Source organism: Lygodium microphyllum, chromosome 26 (assembly GCF_053477565.2).
Source record: "Lygodium microphyllum isolate KBCC chromosome 26, Lygodium_microphyllum_v1.1.10, whole genome shotgun sequence".
NCBI classification, from domain to species: Eukaryota; Viridiplantae; Streptophyta; class Polypodiopsida; order Schizaeales; family Lygodiaceae; genus Lygodium; species Lygodium microphyllum.
Genome location: NC_141160.1, coordinates 78,687,935 through 78,700,313, shown reverse-complemented (window position 1 = coordinate 78,700,313; position 12,379 = coordinate 78,687,935). Strand labels below are relative to the sequence as shown.

General features: G+C 33.9%; 1 protein-coding gene and 1 long non-coding RNA gene across 2 annotated transcripts in view; one reads left to right on the top strand and one right to left on the bottom strand.

The window, feature by feature from the left end:
- Positions 1–208, bottom strand: part of LOC148013454 (multicopper oxidase LPR1 homolog 1-like) — a 99,446-nt gene extending 99,238 nt beyond the window's left edge. Inside the window, exon 1 of the mRNA XM_087667894.1 lies at positions 1–208. This exon is cut by the window's left edge and continues 703 nt beyond it. The gene's annotated coding sequence lies outside the window, so the exon portion shown is untranslated.
- Positions 209–461: 253 nt separating this feature from the next.
- Positions 462–11,053, top strand: LOC148013453 (uncharacterized). The gene is made up of 3 exons (XR_015688787.1): positions 462–522; positions 10,527–10,843; positions 10,919–11,053. It is a non-coding gene; the product is annotated as an uncharacterized LOC148013453 (long non-coding RNA).
- Positions 11,054–12,379: the final 1,326 nt, after the last annotated feature.

Here is a 12,379-nt window from a genome sequence, read left to right as displayed (position 1 = left end):
TCATGCTCTTACTGCTTTGTGTCCCTATCCATATATCACTTCCTTTCTTAAACTACACAAATTCCATTGTTCACAATTTTTATGCATCTCATATTCCCTTACATGTTACTTGTAAAGCTCTTTCCAACATGTTTTGCTAATGAAACTCATGTAACTTTGTTATATTCTTACTATAAGGTAGTATCGAATAATGTCTAGCATTGAGTTATTTCCATCTAGAAGAAGCTTTACTTATTTAGATATGACCTATAAATGCAATTAGATTCAAAAATGTTCTTGTGAGATTATATTATATATAATAGTGTGGTGATTATGATGAGGAAAAAGGCCCAAACAACCAAACATTCATGATAAGCTAAAAAGTAAGCAATGCGAAATGAGTGATAAGGATGAGTGAGTAATGAGTTTAAAAGTCTAAGGATGAAATGATGGCTAACCGTCAACATGAATACATTAGAATTGTAGAATTATTAATTATTTGGTGAACAAAAACTACACAATAAGACTGTTCACCCAAAATAGGTAAGTCTTTGGAAATCTCATCTTAAACTAATATCTTGATGCACGATTGGTAACTTACTCTCTAATATTCTCAACAAGGAATTCCTTGATTTCAATTATTTGAAAAAATATTTTGCTATATAGTTTCGCATTTCCATTGGCAAATAAACACCCTACAATTCTTTTATTGTTAATTACTCTCTTAAATATAGCCTAATGGTGATACTAACGGGTGATAACCCAAAAGTTCTCAATATTAAAAGTATGTTGATTAGATTGACAAGAATAGAGGCTTCATTTTATGTATGTTACTTAGATTGACAAGAATAGAGGCTTCATTTTATGTGTTCTGTGAGTTGTTGCATGATTGTTTGCATCTTCAACTTGACATGTGCACATGTTTTTCTCTTTTCAAACATGATTCTAACCTAATATGCTATAATCCCTAATAAGTTCAAAAGGAACATTTCCTAAATGGTAGTTCAATGCATGCATTGCATAGTGGATGCCAATTTTTGTTAGTTACATGCTTCTTAATGCTTGGAGAGCAAGCAAACATTTAGCCACATAGTCATTTTATCTCTAATCTTTAAGTTATCCTTACCTTAGAATAATGCCTTTCTCAGACATTTTATTTATTAAATGGGATTTGTTAATTGATTACAAGTTTGTATGTTACATATAGTGAGAATACAAAAGCATTTCAATAAGTTTTGGTATTTGAGTGCCATAGACAAATAGAAGCCAAGACTTGATTTTGGTACTTTGCGAGAGATGAGCTTGTTTAATTCAACTAGAAGGAAGTTTCAATCTTGTGACTATATTCCCCAATCAAAGTGTTTAATGCATAGTTGAGGGAAAACATATGGGTTAAAATGACTATTTTGTGGAAAGGATTTTTTGGTTGCATAAACTTGAGTGATTTAAGTTACTTTTGGATAAATCTACTTCAACTATCTAGCCATCAACATGCTACTTGCACTACAAATTTCAAAAATCTAATGACTGGGGTAAACTAAAAAATCTCTAAGTCTATCATGTTTTATTGAAATGTGAATGAAATATTGATTTAATTTTTATGCAACAAAAATTTCCTTTTGAGTTTTTTTTCTAAATATGAATGTCGGGATCTATGAGCATTGAACAAAGGGATGTGGATGGATCTCTTATAAGTTCATGAGATCGATCAACCTTGGTTGACTATCTCTTACCTAGTTGCTCACCTTCCAACTCAAAACCATTCTACTCTCCTCCCATGATATATCTATAAGAAGAAATCTAAAGGATCCATGATATATCTACACACAATGACGAGGAGTCAACTCTTAAGACTAAGAGAGGGAGTGAAAAATAATAGTTAGAGGTGATGAATTTCTACAACAAGGAGTTAGCAGTAGTTTGCATGCCATCCCCTACCCCCAAAATCCTTTCTTTCCTCATTCTTCCTATCCATGATGACCCCTCCCAAGCACATTGATGTAACGAGACCCACGAGCAAACATGATATCAAAATTTTGATAGTTAATATGACCAATGTACAATATTTTATTTTCTAATCAGCTTATTACCAAAAGATAACTAAAACAATATCCAATTTTTAAAAAATATGTTAAATTTCAAATTATTTTTTTCACTTCAAATTTAAGCTTCTTTAAAATTGATTCTTATGAGATTCTTTTAAAATAATTTAATAGTTTTTATCTATTTATTTTTATATTTAAAACTTAGAAATATAACCAAAATAATACCATGATTTTTAAGAAAAATATGATAAATAAAAAACAAAACTAGATTAAAAAGTAAAAAATAATTAAGTATAATTAAAATATTAGTTTAGAAATTTTTTACTTAAGAGAATAATTGAAAATTACTATAATTACTTAAAATTGATAGAAGTTTATAGAAAAATCTTATTTAGTATCTAAGATAGTCGAATTATTAAATTATTAAATCAAAAATTAATTTATTTCTCAAAAATTAAAAGTTACTTTGTAAAGTATTTTATTAGTTAAGGTTATTTTTATTTTTATATTATTTAACTGCTCAACATAAATTAGGATAAATGCTCAAATTGCTGTAAATTGATATTGGTTTTACAAAGACAATTAATTTACTTTCCCATTATGTCGTTAGAGTGTGTTCACTCGCATTGAAATACTTAGTATACTCTTATGGAGAGAAGAATAGGAAATAAGGTGCACTCACATGCATATAAAGTAAAATGCATGCAAATGTACGAAAATTTTGTGAACAAAAAAGTTTAAAATAAAGGTGTGTTCATACACACATAAAGTGATCAAACATATGTAGATATACAAAGATGAACTTTGTTTGGTTGGAAAATCATAGAAACGCTCTATTTGTTTATTTTGATTAGCTAGCAATTTGTTTTAAAAGAAAAGATTGGTAAAGAAATTGAAAACTAATAGGTTGATCCTAATAGGGTGAGGCTAGATGCTCTGCATATGAGGTAGACCTAGGGAACTCCCAATCACTTAAGTCTACATGCTCAAAGTTATCATGAATTGTGGTGACTAGGATTGGTCCCTAGACAAATACTAAACTACCCCCAAGGGAATTAGGATTAGGTATGTGTAAACACACACACACACACACACACGAGGAATTCATTATATGCATACCCTCTATATCACATGCAATGCATTCAAGGCCTATTTATAGATATCCTTATCAATGAATTTTCTGTTAATAAAACATAGCCCTTTTCTATTCAATCTGTAAGTAATCCCTTTATATGGGACCCTTATGTATGCAAAAATTGTGTTAAAATTGTATTTTAAAAATCCCTTATGTAAAACCAATGTGATACATATATATATTTATGACAGACCTCCCCAAGACTCTCTCTCTCTCTCTCTCTCTCTCTCTCTCTCTCTCTCTCTCTCTCTCTCTCTCTCTCTCTCTCTCTCTCTCTCTCTCTCTCTCTCTCTCTCTCTCTCTCTCTCTCTCTCTCTCAATAACAATAGAGAAGCAAAGAATGAAGAAAGCTACATTTCAAAAAAGAGGACACATAAGAATAATCTCTTCCATTCACTTTTTGGTTATTATACATTATAGCTAGAATTATCTATAATTTGAGCATCCTATCCAAGTTTAAGCTTTTTGATTAGTCCTTTTTAACATTATAGGCATATCACTTAGGTTAATATGACCTAATCTAAACTAGGATGAATGTAATTTCCTAATCTACCATTAAAAGATTAATGTAAATGCCTTATCTACCATTATGAGGCATTATAAATTGCAAGGGATTGAGCATGCCTCTTACATAATGTTTACAAAAATAATACTTGTGTATTCACAATAAAAATTTTGAGTTGCATGCTATGATTGGATAGTCCCTACTAGGATAATAATTCACTTTCAAATTAAGGTATGGAACTTGTATGCTTCTCCCCTTGACTTCACTTTTGAGGGTTAACATTATCCCTCTCTCCAAACATGTGCCAATAACTTAGCACGTAATATTGATGGCAACATAAGAGAGCTTGTACTCTAGATACAATTTGCTAGGATAGTCGGGATTGTAGAAATATGTTGGAGGAGTGATTATTGTTTTGGATAGTTTTTCACTTCTACTAAATGGATGATGGTTATAGTATTGGGTGACATCCATGCTTGCAAGGAGTAGTACTATGATAGAAGAGGTAGATGGAAAATATTTGAAGGCTACCAATGTTGATGGATCTTCTTTATGGTTTTTGATTGTACATTCAACAATGTGTGCTTTTTGAGGGTGTGACTATCTTATTGTGTAGTGAAGAGTGTATCGTGCAAGTGCAATTCGAAGATGGATTGAGACCCCAAGAAATCCTAGAGTGTTGTCCTGCACTTGAGGACCCAATTGGTGTCAAGTTAGTTATGTAGTGTTAAGCTCAAGTTAACAAGTGAATCGAGTGTACCAAGGTTCCTACGCTTGTTGTGTCTTGAGATATGTAGTGGGGGAAGAGCAAGGGATCAAAGATAGAGCCAATTGGTCAAGCTGCTAGGCATTTCTAATCTTTAGAACATGTAGGTGTATTGAGAGTGCATGCATTTTCCCTTTTTAAAAAAACAAGATTTATCTCTCAAGGAGGGGCTACAGCATTCTTGAGAAACACCACTTACTGAGCAATTACTCTTTTATAAATTCTCTAAATTTAAAGGAAGACTCTGGGAAGAATGGGTGCATATAGCAGGCAAACTAGCAATTGACCATTTCCTTGAGGAGGGCATTACAGTAAGATGGAAGGAGCAGTGCTCTGAGATGGAGTCGTTTTGACACAATTTAACCCAACATTTACATCAAAGAATAGCAGTTGCAAGTCATCTTCATAGGATGTGGGTGGCTACTACAAAAGTTTTACTTGAGTAGTTGGAGATAATTACATTTTTTTATAAATGTTGGGTTCAAGAAATTATGTGAATGTCCTAACAAAAAGCTAGAACGAATAGACTTTTTACATACTATAGCTTGCATATTAGGATCTAGTGTAGGTTTTGGCCTAGGGCATTTAATTGGCCAATAAGTGTCAATAGTGATGCTAGGAACTACGTGTTAAGTAATTAATTTAAGCCAATGTAAGGATCAATCAGTGCATAACACCATTTGGAAGTCAAAATGGCCTTGCCAATTTAATTGTGGATAAGCATTGCTGATTTTTTAGGCAATGATAAAGAGCTAAATTAATTTTCAAAATTATTAATTGTAAAAATTAGTTGAAATGGTTGAAAATTCCATTTGGAAGGCTAGAAAGTGGCAAAATAAGCTGCCACTTGTCAAAACTTTCCCATGCAAGTGAAAGAAAAGCTATTAGACGCTAGTGCAGGGTGTTTATTAACAAGAAACCAGATTTGTCACATATTAAAGTAATTGGATGCATTACATATGTACATATTCCTAATGAGCTAAGAAAGAAGTTGGATCCCAAAGTTGAAAAGTGCATATTTGTTGGCTATTCCCTTGAGCAAAAGGGTTACATGTGTTATAATTTGATTGCACTCAATATATGCCTGAGTAGAGATATTATGTTTAATGAGATGAATAGTTGATATGCTATTGAGAAACATATAGGCTATATCAGATTAATTCAAAGTGTAAATCATAACTAGCTAATTATTTTTTTAAAAAGAAATAAACAATTGATCTACAAAAGAAAAGGCAAAACATGGACTTATCATAAAATAAAAATACAAAGAATATCCTAATTAAGGTAGTCAAAGTATTGAAATTTGTATAATAAAAAGAGAACCACTTAGAGGCTAAGGATAATACGTGGAAAACCAATACTATTAATTTACAATGAAAATTTTGTATCCTTCATGAAGCTAGGTGTCATAGTCTCTACCATGTCTCTTAGGATAAGAACAATGAAGCACATCAATCCATTCACTAGGTGGTGAGTAAGACACTTTCTTTTCTTTCCTTGAAACTTGCATTCTTCATGGAAGGCTTCCATATCCTGCTAGTTGAGCCATTTCTTTCCATTAGTCACCTTTTGTATTTGAGCTTGCAAGTTCCTTATCATCTTGTCATAGATCTCTTGGGTATTAGGGCCCACTTTTGTTGCTCGTTATGAACCTTGTGATTCTCCTTCAATCTCCTCCATGGACACATCAAAATCCAATGGCTACACATACTTTTTCATGGTCTTCATGCCTTTAGAAAGCTCTATAGAGTTGTCCCCTTTGTTAGTGGTAATAAATGAACATCACTTGATTATGAGGGTACACATGATCAAAGTCCCATTTCTCTCAATCATTGGTCATTACAACCCATTGGCAAAGATGATACAATAACCTTTCTTTAGTACACTCACATAAGATATAAACTTGAATTTAGTGCTAAAATCTAGCTTCTCTAAGACTACAATGGCAAGACTATATGGAGCTCTTAGCTTCTCCACTTTGTCTATCTTAGTCATTAAGGTGGTCATGAGGGATTACTGTAGGAAGATCACATCTTTGCACATATTTAATTGTTCCTTGAATTGCATTTCACGATATAGGAAATTGGTTATCCTCTAAAGGATATCTAAATGGCCTTGACTTGCTTCTTCTTCTACCTTGGTTTTGCTCTTGTTAGGCTTGCTTCAATTGTAGCTTGTAGACCTCTAAAGATTACCTAGAGTTATGCTTGATCTTGATGAGTTTCCTCTAGCTCTCTTGTTAGGGTAGTTTTTTTCTATTTCTTTTGCTCTACTTGGACCTTGCATTATGCCACTTGCACCTTGGCATCCTTACTCTACTTCTAAATTGTATCCATGCTTTGGACTTGATATCTCATTTCTTCAAGCTCCTTTTTTTCATCTTCCAATTGGTTTTGTAGGACTCGATGTTGCTAGGCAAGATCTCTTCATATGCATCTTTCACTTTATACTTTGAATTGCAATTCCTATCTTACCTTGATTGCTTCTATCTTATCCTTTCTGAGCTCTTCACGTAGATGCGCTAACATGTACAATCTCCCAATTGTACATGACAGTCTATTGACCCATTCCCATGAGCCAATAGCCAACTCAATTGGTCATTGTCACTCTCACTAGGAGAGCTAATGATGATTTCTCTTGCTAAGCTTCCTTTTTTCAACTCAAACAATTCAATCTGCATGCTTAGTACAATTGCCACAAGTTATTATATTCCACTAGATTCTCACTAATCTTTACTTTACTATTGTTAGAGCTTTCTATGAATCGAGCTAGGTCTACTTTCACTTTTTCTACTATGATCTCATCCCTCCTACGTATGTTTCCTAACATGATAGATACATAGCCACAAGAGTATCCTCTTATTCCTTGATGTGTGTAGCTTCTTCTTACAACATTTCCTTCTTTGATTCCTTTATTGCTAATGGAATCACAACTCTCTCTTGTTTTTTCAAACCTTTCGGTATCATTTTTTTCTCACTTTCTTTCATTTCTCCTCATGTGTTAACTCATAAGAGGAATCAGTATCTTCTTTCCTTATCTCCCTTCATATCTTCTGCTACGTTGCTCCCCTTCTCCTCCTACTTTTGGGCCTATGTCTTTTGAGGGTGAAACTCTTCTTAGGTGGGCTTGGATATTCTAATGATGACAAATTTCTAGGAATCAAACCAATGCCATCAAGTATACCTATGGTTATACTATTGACTCTGGTCAAAGGTGCTACCATGTACTATTATGATAGCTTTTACTTTGTTACTTACTCACGAGCTATTTACCTGGTTGGCTAAGGAGTAGACTTTGCTTCATAATTGATTTAGTCAATGCATCAATCCACATGTCATTTAAGTTGTATATTACTATTGCACCTATCATGATAACCTCCATTAGTTCTTTGAGAATCTTGTTGGCTTGTATCTTTGGGCTTGATGCAAGTAAACATGGTGTGAAAGACTTAGCAATCTCTTTGGCTTATCATATTCATCACCTTAATGCTTTAGGTTTAGAGTGTGTTTCACTATTTGCAATATGAGTGATGGGTGCATTTCACAACCTTTTATTCTTTCCATGTAAATCTTCTCTTATAGTCATCTAAGGTGTACATAACATCGAGGTGTATAGTTTATGCTTTATCTAGGAACCAATGTTTGTAAAGGCTTGCATGTTTCTACCAAATAAGAGAAATCTACTTTTCCTTTAGGAAATTCCTTTTTAGGAGTAATCCTCTTTGGAAATATTTATCTACAATAATTTCAATATTGAGCTTGGATGTGTTTGGAGGTGGGCCACATGATATTAAAAAAACCTTGGAGTTGAGCATGAGAGTCTCCTCACACTTAAAGGAAATTGTACTAAGCACACAAGGAAGTCAATATAAGAATAAGGGGATATAAGGACACCTTCTACAAAAAATTCAAACTCGTAGTCAAGATCTTTGAAAATGAAAGGAGAAGGTGGGGCCAAACTTGGACACACATGTCTTTGAGTATTTTAGTGAAATAATCCAATAACTTTTCCATACAGTGTATGTAACAAATTCCCTTTTCTTCTCTCCTATATTTTTCTTTTTTCACACATCTCACTTTCCCTAGCCTATTATTAAATTAACTATGATATGCCCCATTTTTCTCTATATTACCTAGACTTATTTTAATATTTTGAGTTTTACAAATTGTGCATGCATGGAAAAAGCTTTGGGCCACCAAAAGAAGAAAATACAATGATATATTTATGCACGAAAGGATTAGCAATAATAAAGGTCATATCTATAATGATGGAGATTTTAGAATCTTCTCAATTATTATTTAAAGCCTTTTTCTCTATGAATCTCTCGTTAAAGTAAGTATCTTTTCCTTTTAGAGGATGAGCACATCTTGTAAAAAGTGTAAATACATTTTTCCATTCTCTCTACTCAAATCCTTGTAAATTTATCCATCCTATGTTGTAAAATCTCACATTGTGCTAGTAATGCATATATACAACTCTACCTCATTTTTTCCAACATTTGTAGTTTACCTTCCCTTTTCTTATTATTTTCTCTGAGAAGCTTGACTATAAAGACTCATGGACACAAGACAACAAAAGACATTATGAAGGGAGACTTCATGCATTGTCTTACATCACCTAGTGTATCAATCAATTTAAAGCTCTAATCAATCAAGATTACACTTGATTAATTGGGGTTAGTAGATAATATAATTCAACTATAGTGCCTATAAAAGGAGACCTCTTTGAGCATTCAACGAGGGATATATATACTCCACTCTACCACTATCTTCATACCTTTACTCTCTTCCTATTCCTCTCCATTCCATCACCCTCCTTCCCCGCTTCATTGCACACACCCTCTTCCTCTCTCTCACTCGCCCACCCATCTTCCAACTCCATCACCCTCCTTGCTCCCACTTCATCATACCTTGATCTTATTCTACCTTTATCCGCATCGTCTTATATTCTCTATCCCTTCATTATCTCCATCCTCCCCATTCCACTACTCTCAAACCCCTCTGTACCATCATTCTCTCCTCCTCTTTCTCCTTTTATATTGTTACCATCGTTACCTCTTTACTTATGTGTGCCTACTCCCCCCACCATTTTGGATTTGGATGTGTTGGTTGTAACCCAAAATATTAGCATCTTCATTTATTTGCTTTATATTGCACTACATCTTCTTTCCTCTTTGTCTTTCTACATCGTCACCATCATTATCTCTCTACTCATGTGTGCAAAAACTACCCTAGTCCACTTCTAATTTGGCTAGGTGATGCCCCATTCACATCCCTTAATGAGGAGATCGATCCCATTTGTGTAGAGGCCACAAGTACATTTTCTCCATCAATCAGTACTATTGGACAAGTTCTTTTATCCTCATTTACTATGAACCTGACCAAAGTAGATTTAGATTTTCATCTTTTGATGTAATCCACACATGCAATCATTTAAATTAGTTTCTTCTGCATAGCTGGCAAAGTCACATTACTATATTAATTCCTTTGTCACCTTATCTAGGTCATTCATTGTAACGTAAAACTTTAGGTCTTTGGAGCTTCACATTTATAGTCAAATATTAAATATTTATTGTTTTTCAGTGGTACAGATAAATTTGTTTTGTTTTTTAGTGTCATTGATAGGGATTGGCCTTCTTTTGCCTTTTGCACATAACACAACAAATTTTTATCATTAGGGCCAAAAACGCTTCAAAAAATGCACTTTTGTTAATCACGAGATTAAGGAAAGGGCCAAAGAGAGTTTGCCATGTGTGCAAGAATATGGTATTCTTGTCTCCTTCTTTTTGGAGATAGTAGAGTCAACTCCATGGTTCTCTTCTCTCTTTTAGCCCTCTTCTCTCTTTTAGCCAAAATCTCCAAACTCTGACATGTTTTGATGGTCCCAAAGTCCTTATTTACTTATAAAATCTGACAAAACCGGTTATGATAACGATGTTGTGAAGTTAATAATAACTTTTTTGAAAGTCGGGAGCTTTTGGTGCCCCCACTATATTTTCATTAGTCTTTTCAGTATTTCTTCTTTGTTCATTCGTCTTTCTCGGCGAGCTTCTTTCTTTGCTCATTTGTCTTTCTCAGTGAGCGCTTTTCTCTGCAGTTTCAATCTAAGTATGGCATCCAAAAGAAGGCACCCGTTTCGTTTAATAAACTCCAGCACTATCTATGGCCAAGGAGTAGATGGAAATTGGGAGCCCAAAACCTTTTGCATAAACGATTGGGTGACCATGTTGCCCTCTTGCAAAGGCTCTCTCAAGGTCAAAAGAAGAAAAAGAGAGGATATAAAACATCACTGGAAAGGGCGTATCATTGCTTTCAAAATTACGCATGAAGGGTGGTTAGTCAAAGTGCAACATGTTTACATGGCCAAGCATATGCACTTATCTCCTAATAAATGTGTTTGCCAGCAAACACATTGTAAGTTTTAAGTTGATAACATATATGATTTTTTTTTAATTTAAGCAAGTACTAATATTGAATTCTTTATCGTAGATATATTTTCATCAGAATGGCAACCTGTGGAGAGTTTGAATGGAACTTTGAATGCGATTCATAAGGCATTTGCAGACATTATATATGATGATGAGATCGTCGGTTCTTTTAGTGAGACAAGAATTTTTATATATTACGCACAATATGTGGTTCCATCTAAAGAGGGTACATATGGACATATCGAGGATTTGCCATTGCCAAGTCTCTTCTCTCTTATTTGGGAGGTTCCTGATAAGGCAACCATGCATAGTTTTAAATTCAAAATATGTCAAGATATTCAAAAGTCCATGACAGCTGGAAGGATCTCAAGAAGAATACGCCTGTCATTGTTTATCCCCTTACATATCTTTGTGGGTTGCTTCAAAATAACAAACTTACAAAGAACAAAAGTATCTTTGCTAAGTAGAAATTTCGCAAGCGCAGAACTAGATAACATATAGGAAAATTTTGGAAATCTAGAGAGGTTGACCATAAGGGCTACACCATGAGGTGTATTGTATGCCCCCAATCCTTGTCTCTGTGTTATAATATAGCATGACAAACTCTTGCTTTGGGTTTTGATTATAGGAGATACAAACTTAAACTAGGCATGTGGATTCCCTTGGATTCAGATACAGATTTCACGCCCTTCAATCTTAAGGTGCAAGTTATATAAAAGAATGTAAATATCACTTCCAATTAGAATCTTAAATATGTAAGGGATACCTTAGAGATACTAGACTGTACATCCCCAAAATATAAGTTCAAAGTAAACAGTAAAATAGTAAGGAAAAGAGCTGAATACTCTTTCTCTTGTATGAGTTACTTGCCTCCTTCAATTGTAAGCTTTGAGCCATAAAATTGAAAACATTACATTGAAAAAAAGGCTTTTCATTGAATGAAGAGTTATAAAATTGAAGTGTAGATATACAAAGATCTTGCCATTTGTATCTATTTGTCTTCTTTCATCATTGTAACTTCTTCATCACTTTTTAAAAAGATAGATCTTACAGTTGCACTGGCTTTTTTTTTTGTTGGTTGAAGAATTTAACTTGGACAGGGGCCCTCTTCTCTTGAGGGGGTAGATGAGAAGATGGACGAGCAAGTGTTGGAATTTCTATCTTTCTGGAGCTTGCCTTACTTGTCTTTCCAGATGACTTGCCTTTTGCCTTACTCTTAGTTAAGGATTTAAGTGGAGGAGAGTCGGGGCCGACTGACGTGATTGCCCTTTTCAAAATTAACTCAATACATCTCTCCATTATCCACCATGTGTATGAATCGGGGTAATCTTGGCACTGCAAGGAAAATTGTAATAAGTTGTTAGGGTAGTGATAGTTCGTACTTGTAGGAAGTAAAAACAAAGAAATTGAATGATTATAAAATTTAACAATAATGTTGTTGCTCAAAACAGAATGTGAAAGATACTTACATTAACCCCATCTATCTTGAGAATCTTTGAATCTATTGTCCTAAAAACATTTG